This window comes from Olea europaea, chromosome 13 (genome assembly GCF_002742605.1).
Source record: "Olea europaea var. sylvestris chromosome 13, O_europaea_v1, whole genome shotgun sequence".
Classification (NCBI taxonomy): domain Eukaryota; kingdom Viridiplantae; phylum Streptophyta; class Magnoliopsida; order Lamiales; family Oleaceae; genus Olea; species Olea europaea.
Genome location: NC_036249.1, coordinates 23,711,253 through 23,719,356, shown reverse-complemented (window position 1 = coordinate 23,719,356; position 8,104 = coordinate 23,711,253).

Below are 8,104 nucleotides of genomic sequence, written 5' to 3'. Positions count from 1 at the left end.
ATAGTGCTTAGAAAGAGAAGCAACTATGAGGAAGATGAAGGACAAGAGGCTCTTAATTACAATGGCTTATTTATAATTACTTATTTTTGTTTTTTTTCTCCTTGTAGATACAAAATGTTTGGGATATTGGAGTTTGTAAGAATAGTGTAGAAACATATCCTTTGAATTTTGTATTATACTTTGCTTAAATTTGTGGTTGTTCATCCCCATTTTGTGCTTATGAGGGGTGTAAATAAAAGGGTAAAGTGAGAAGATCAATTAAAATGTAATTTTGTGAATGGACAATGCATATGAATGGAGAAGAAGATGAAGATGAACCGGCCTTCTTTCTATTTTAGGAACTTGTGGCAACAGCCCCTAGCTTTACATTGTTTTCGCACAAAACATCCCTACATTTAAATTGGCGTTGCGTAAAACATCCCTACCTTTGTTAAACTTTAACAAAGGTAGGGATGTTTTACGCAACTACAAATTAAATGTAGTGATGTTTTGTGTAAAGACAATGTAAAGGTAGAGACTGTTACCACAAATTAAATTTCATGCTAAAATGGAAAGAATACATGTTCATCTTCATCATCTTCTCCATTCATATGCACTGTCCATTCACAAAATTACATTTTAATTGGTCTTCTCATTTTACCATTTACTTATACCCTTCATAAGCATAAAATGGAGATGAACAACCACACATTTAAGCAAAGTATAATACAAAATTCAAAGGATATATTTCTGCATATTCTTGCAAACTCTAATATCCCAAATTGGTAAACATCTTGTATCTACAAGGAGAAAAAAGCAGAAATAAGTAATTTTAAACAAGATATTGTAATTAGCAGTCTCTTTTCCTTTATCTTCCCCATAATTGCTTCTCTTTGTAAGCACTATTTCTTTGCAATGAAATTTGGGAAGCAAAGAAATTTTGATTTAGACAATGTTACCCTTACCTTTTGAAAAGAAAAATATCATTTTATTTGATTTAACGGAGTATTTTAACGGTAAATGGACTGAAGGACGTTTTCCATGATGAAAGGCAAAGGTGAGGGTAAAATTGCCAAAAAACGAAAGGTATGGACGTTTTCTATAAAAATCTTGAAAGGTAGAGATGTTTTGTGCTAATTACTCTTTTTTTAAATAAAAATGTGAAATCGTTAATTGCAAATTGCAATTTTACCTTACAGGTTGTTGATCCTCATGTGGAGAATTGCGAATGGTTTTCTATCTAACTTAGTAAATGCTATTGTTCAAATTGATATCAACTATAATTTCCACTCTAACTTTTGACACTGTTCATTCTAGACACGAGTCACACTTCCTCATAGTTAACTATACCAACATCATTTAAAGATTTCCCGTTTCTTTTCCTTCAACATCTCCATTTAAAGAAAAAGAAATTAATAAATCTTGAAAATTTTCATTTATGAAATACTTTTTTACTTGATTTTAGACTTGTGTGCTTTTTCTTTATCGTTTAGATTTATCTGTCAATATAATGTATATGTTTTAATTGATTAATGTTACTTTTAGTCTTATTTCCTGTTTTAATAGCATGTATATGGTTGCTCTCTCTTCCACTTCCAAGAAACCATCTCCATACACTTCCAAATATATAGCTTCATCTTTGAAACCAAAGATGGCTTGTGGATTTGGTGATGGTATCTGTTGAAATTCAAATTATAAGTCCAATCTCTTCATATCATTTGCTTTCTAAATAATCTTCAGATTTCATCTTTACTATAGCAAAATTGTAAATTATCTTTACTTATATTCTCACAATTTTAAATCTATATTTTACTAGCCGCCAGAAGATTTATGCCAAAAAATTTAATTCAAACTTTAAAGTATGTTAGGATTACGCTAAAAAAATTAAAATCTCTACATCACGCTAATAAAGACACAATAAATACAATACTCGTGCAACGCATGTGACATCGACTAGTATATATATCACTACTTTATAAAAAGGGCAATGTTATTTATACTGTAGAAAGAACGGTAGATTTTTCCATTTCACAGCAATTTTTTTTTCATCTCTCAAGTAAAAATAACGCCGTCTGCACACAAAAAAAAAAAAAGTGTAGGCTACAGTGATGCACCCACTTGTCCTCAAGTTAGGTGGATCTTTCTTTTTTCTTCTCTATTTTCAGACATTACTGTCTATTCTTTCCATTTTACTACGCAAATTATTTGTTGTGTATTTTGTATGGATTGATTGAGGTCTGGTTGTTCTGAATTTTAATTCTTATTCTTGTTTTTATTGAAATTTGTGGACGGTAGGGTCAATATCATTTAACGGAGTTTGATTGATTTTTCTCTTGCATTTTGTGTGAATTGGTTTCATTTCGAATTTTTGGTGTTAATGGTTTTTTTTTTTTTTTTTTTTTGGATATGCAATGAATCCATATCAAAATATAAAAAAAATTAAATATATGCATATGGTGGTTTCTATATAAGTGAGTATAAAACAAATGTTTTGGTGGAACAATGTATCTATTTGCGTAATATGTGTGCAAATTTCTTATGAACGTTATATTTCAATTAAGGAGTTCGAATGAAGGAATGATATTGTATTATTTAATTCTAGATATTTGAGAATCATTGAAATATGAATGAAATAGGTTGGTAAATAAGAGAGTAAATATAATTGGGTATAGAAATAGCAGAATAGATTAACACTGGTTGTAGAAATGGACAATATGTTACCGAAAAAGTCTGATCTTACTCTTCTCAAAAATAAAAGTGAGGAGAAAAAAATTATTGAACTATCGACGTGAGTAACTATTTGATCTAACACGTTTTACACATTATTTGATTGCACTCAAAAGGTTACGATTGAAAATGTGATTAATATGTCTATCATTTATCTATATTTCTGCTCATTTGAATGATTTATAAAATCTCTGTATATATAAAAAAATTGATATATACTTTATGTATTTATTTTAGAAATCACGTCTATAAAAAAAAAGTAAGTTGATTAAATAAAATTAAATTGTTGTATTGAGAGTCAATTAAGAAAAAAATAAAAAATGAAATTTGTGCCTCCGTAATTACGTAGGCATTTGGCTCAAAAGTGTTGAGCCTCCATTATTATGGAGGCATTATGTAGTATGCCTCCGTTATTATGGAGGCTCATGCTAACGGAGGTTCAAGCATGAGCCTCCATAATAACAGAGGCTCATGCTTGAGCCTCCATAATCTCCATAAACTACTATATTAAAAAAGGATGAGGATTTATTGTTCATTTGTGCACCCTTTGTTTCACACCTAATCTTTTACTTGCAGGTAATGTAAAAAGTTTATTTATTTATTTTTTGGAATAATCTTGTTAAAATTTGAGAACTTGATTTCAGAAACGATAAAAATTACCAATTGCAATTTTACATCAATAAACTGAAATGATTTATTCAATAATGAGCATTTGGATTTTGTTATCTCGAATATGAATAGAACTCAAATTATAAAAGCACTATGACATGTATATGAAGTTTGTCAAATAAACTATCCATCATCACGGTTTTACCGTATTTACGCTATTTTAACTATGATTACTTTTGATCATAGTTACTATTTTATAATCTCCACTACTCAATTCTTCTTCTTCTTCTCTTTTTTGGTACTGTGCAATTTTTTTATACTATATTTACTTTTGATTTGGGATGAATGTAGGAAAGGAAAACAATTTAATTCTTATGGAGTTTTTAAATGACTAACTTTGAAGCCATGCTATTTATTGTTTTCAATATTGCAGGATTAGCTGTTATCTTCCCTCTCTTTTTTTTTTCTCTTTTTTTTTATTGACTTTCAAGGTATTGTTCACCGGAAAAATTCACTAGCCAAATATTACAATTAACAAATTTCTAGAACAAATTAGCTATTTTTGAACTGTAAGTCTCAATAGAAGTGCTTCCTTTCCTTTTTCTCTTTCTTCTCTATTTATTTTATTCCTTCCCCATTAGTCATAAGTAAATTATGTAGTTACACAAATTATTAAAGTTGATGACTTTCTTACAAATTTCATTAACTATACATCACGAAAAAATGTATTTCTATTTTAACAAGGAAAACGGTTATTTGTATTACCATTGTTTTGAAGAAGTGCCCTTTAAATTTCAGTCGAATTCAGAATGCTGTTTGGATTCATTAGTCACCAAATTTAGTTTTGGATTTTCAATTTCATTTCATTTGAGGATTTAATTTCGAATGTCCTCTTTCACTTTGTTTAATATTAAACCAATGAAAATTAGTGCACTGTTCCTTTTTCCTCTAATTTTTAAATTAACTGTAATTTAATTTTATTTCCCTTTCTTTTTCCTTTATTTACTAGACACAACCTTGAGTTTTACTAATCTCATGAATCATATGATATACATAAAAAATCTTACACAGACAAATTAATTTTGTGCCTTTGTAAACATTTTGTCTAAAAGTCTAAATAATAAAAGAAAATCATGTCAAATTACCAGTGATGTTTCTCACTGAGTTTCTCTTTAGTTATAGCTGTTTTCACCAGCATAAGAATTAAGACTTGGATATTCTCCTAGAGTTAAGTGGTTAAGTGTAATATGGTAAATGCTTTGAAGTTTTTGTTCACATTTCCAGGCATATGTATTGAATCTTGTTCATGATAGTTCCAAACATCCTTTTTGTTACTAGTGGAAGTGCATCTAGAATTGGAATAATTCTTTATTTTTCTCAATCCACTGTTCAACTTTTTCATTTGACAGTTTTGAACATTAATGATTTACTAGCTGGAGATATAATTATTAGTTTAAATGAACGAGATGGAACATAAAAACCATTGGGGTTGCCTCAGGAAAGGCAATGGAGGAGGGTGATATCTTGTAAGTATCATGCATTATAGTTTATCCCAAGGAAGCAATTTGTTTCAAACTTGTTAAATGTTAGAGTCTTTTTTTACCCTTGAGAATTGTGTTCCCACAACTATTTTAGTAGTTGTTGCTCATAGGGTTAAATACTTTAGATATGTACACAATCTAGATAACATTATTACCTTCTATTAATTTCTAATAGTACACTTCTCTCGAAGTACTGGCGACACACTTTTTTCAGTCTAAGAATAAAGATATCACTTATTAGTTTGTATGTGAATTTGTAACTTCTTCCAGGATATGCCTATTTGTGACCCTAGTTTGCCTAATCTTCTTGAGATTCAACAATTAGTTTATTTAGTGAACAATATCAGCTTAGAATATTCTATGTAATAAAAGACTGATTTTCTAAAAGAAGCTGATTCCTTTGAAGGAGAGCTTCATTTTTATAATATTCACTCCCTTCTTCTAAAGTGGACAAGAAAAATTCGAGTATTGTTAGAAGTATACATAAAGAGGATAAACTTCTAGATTTCGAAAATATTGAATCTCAATATTGGACAGAACTAGATGTAGTATTGAGTGATGTTAAGGAGTTTTTGAATTCTACAAAGTTTGAGTTAATGAAATATCTATTAGAGCATCGTTTAACAATACAGTGCCTTGAAATTTAGTTACACTGCTCAAATTCCTCATCGCAAATGGACAACTAAGTGTTGTAGAACAACAGCGTTTTAAGGAGTACTCAACATTCTATTAAGGAAAATAGCCGTTTATGAAGAATTTCAGGATTTTCAGGTTCTAATTTTTGCTTTACCTTGAATTATTCTTTACTGTACAATAATACATTTATATCTACTATAATTTGTTGAAGGATGTACTACTATGGTGCTAGATTTTTTTGCTTGGAATGCTTTTACTGTCCAGTGAAGTATTTCTTTGACTAACTATGACTTGAATTCTCATTATTAATGGATTTTATTGACTCTGCAACTTTTTATAGAAAAATGACATTTTGTGGAAGAAAGACGAGTGATCGACTCGTATAACTGATTAGTTCCTTGACAGTAATTCCAACTTCCCATATATTTTCAAACATATTCAATACATACGCTAATCAAATCATAATTCATTCAGAGCTCGTGCATCGCACGTAGCATAGATTAGTTTTCACTATTATATAAAAAGGGCGATCCTGAGGCACTGTAGAAGGAACAGTGGATTCATCCATTTTGTCATACTGTAGCTTCTTTTTTTTATGGAGAGAAAGAAACATCGTCGTTTATTTTACGTGTTTGATGCTGTGACTTTGTTACTTTTCCTCAATTTACGTGACGTGAAGGATTATATCACATAGCCCTCTTTACTCATTCTCTATTTTTACACGTTACAGCTATGTCTCTCTATTTCTCCAAACTATCTCTTTCATTATTTTCTCACGCTATCAACATGTATCTTTAAAAAGTTTATTTTTTAGCACATAAGTAAGTTTAAATAAAAATATTATTTATATATATATACATAAAATGTATATAGTAATCATTTGGTTGATCAAAAAATAATATCAATCAAAATGTTTACTAACTGTTTAAATAATAATTTATTGAGGGGGTTAATTCAAAAGTAAAAGTGTGAATTCCATATATATATAATTGAAAATATGTTTGAAGAAAAATAAATTTTAAAAAATGAAGACCAAATATGTTAACAAATGAATAATTATATTTATTTTTTGAGAAATGGGTTTTTATAACCATTTCATTTTTATCATGAAATGATTTTAATCTTAATATATTAGATTGTGCTTCAAATTACATAATCTATCAAATATAAATTTTAAAATTAATTTTTTATAAATAAATATACATATATATTATTATTATTATTTTTTTTTTTTTTTTTTTTGGGAAAATAAAAATTCAAGTATATTTCACCCTTGAAAATAAATCGACTTGGATTGTTTTGGATCTGCTTTTAACTAATGTCATATTAGTTTTGAGTTGAGGTTTCACTCAACCTGAATGGTCTGGTGCATGGCGTACTCAACCTTAGCTTCAAGTATTTCTACTTGATTACTCTCTTCTCATTTTGCTGGTGATTTCTGTAACAGGCTTGTTTTTCTGGGGAAATAATGTGGAATATGCTGAAGCCAAAACCAAAGTTTGCACATTAGAGTGCCTAAACAAGCTTCATCCGATGTGCACAAGCTGTTGCAGAGCAAAGAAAGGTTGCAAACTTTACAGATCTGATGGAACCCTAACTTTGTAGTGGAACCTAAACGGAGAGATAAAATCTTGAACAAACTGTGTGTGTGTTTGTGGAATAAAAGTCAAATAAATTCAAGAAACTTGTACGTTGTTTCTTGAGAAATGAAAAAAAGATTCAGGTTTAGTTACATGTGTTTACATTTTTTCTATGAATACATTATCATATATTCACTGCCATAAAACTTTCATGATTCATAGTTAATGGACAAAACCATCAAACTATTTAACATTTATTTCAAATTAATTGAAAGTCATATGCAGTTTTAACATCCAAATTGATGATTTCATGACGTGGTGAATTAAATTCACATGTTTAAATAGATTGGGGATCCAAAACCTCATTTCTAAGGTTGAGAACTCATAACCACGTTGAGTAAAAGGTTATGAAGCACAGCCTGAATTTGTACCAAAATTGGACTTGTAAAAATAATAAACATATTACAACTATAATAAGGGCAAGGAGGCAAAAATTGGAGCTCAATAAGGGAATACGCCAGGTTGCATTTCCAACACACGTCAGAAATGGGTTGTGTTTTTGACACGTGTCTAACACAGACACGCCTACGCTGGAAACACGTCTATAGTTTTTAATTGAGCTATCTATCACTGGAATTAGGCTTATTGTAGTTTATTTCCATAAAACATTCTTTTTCTCCAAGAATAGTTTTACTCTCTATGTTCACTGTTGTAATCATTGTAATCCATTGTATTCACATAATTGAAAAATACCTTTTTGTACAACATAAATCATTAATCATTAGCAACATGTAAGAACAACCTTGTCAAAAGTGGGAACTACTACATATTAATCGGATATTCCCATGTAAAAAAATACAGGTAACAATATAGCAAGTTTATGCCTGCAAGTAATCAGCACAAAATTGATACATTCTTCAGCTAGTAATATTTGATAGGGTTAATATGTTCAATGTTTAGGGTTTTAGGAAGTTTTCAATGACAACTAACATAATTAACTATTGATATGATAGTACACTAAGATCAGTTTTT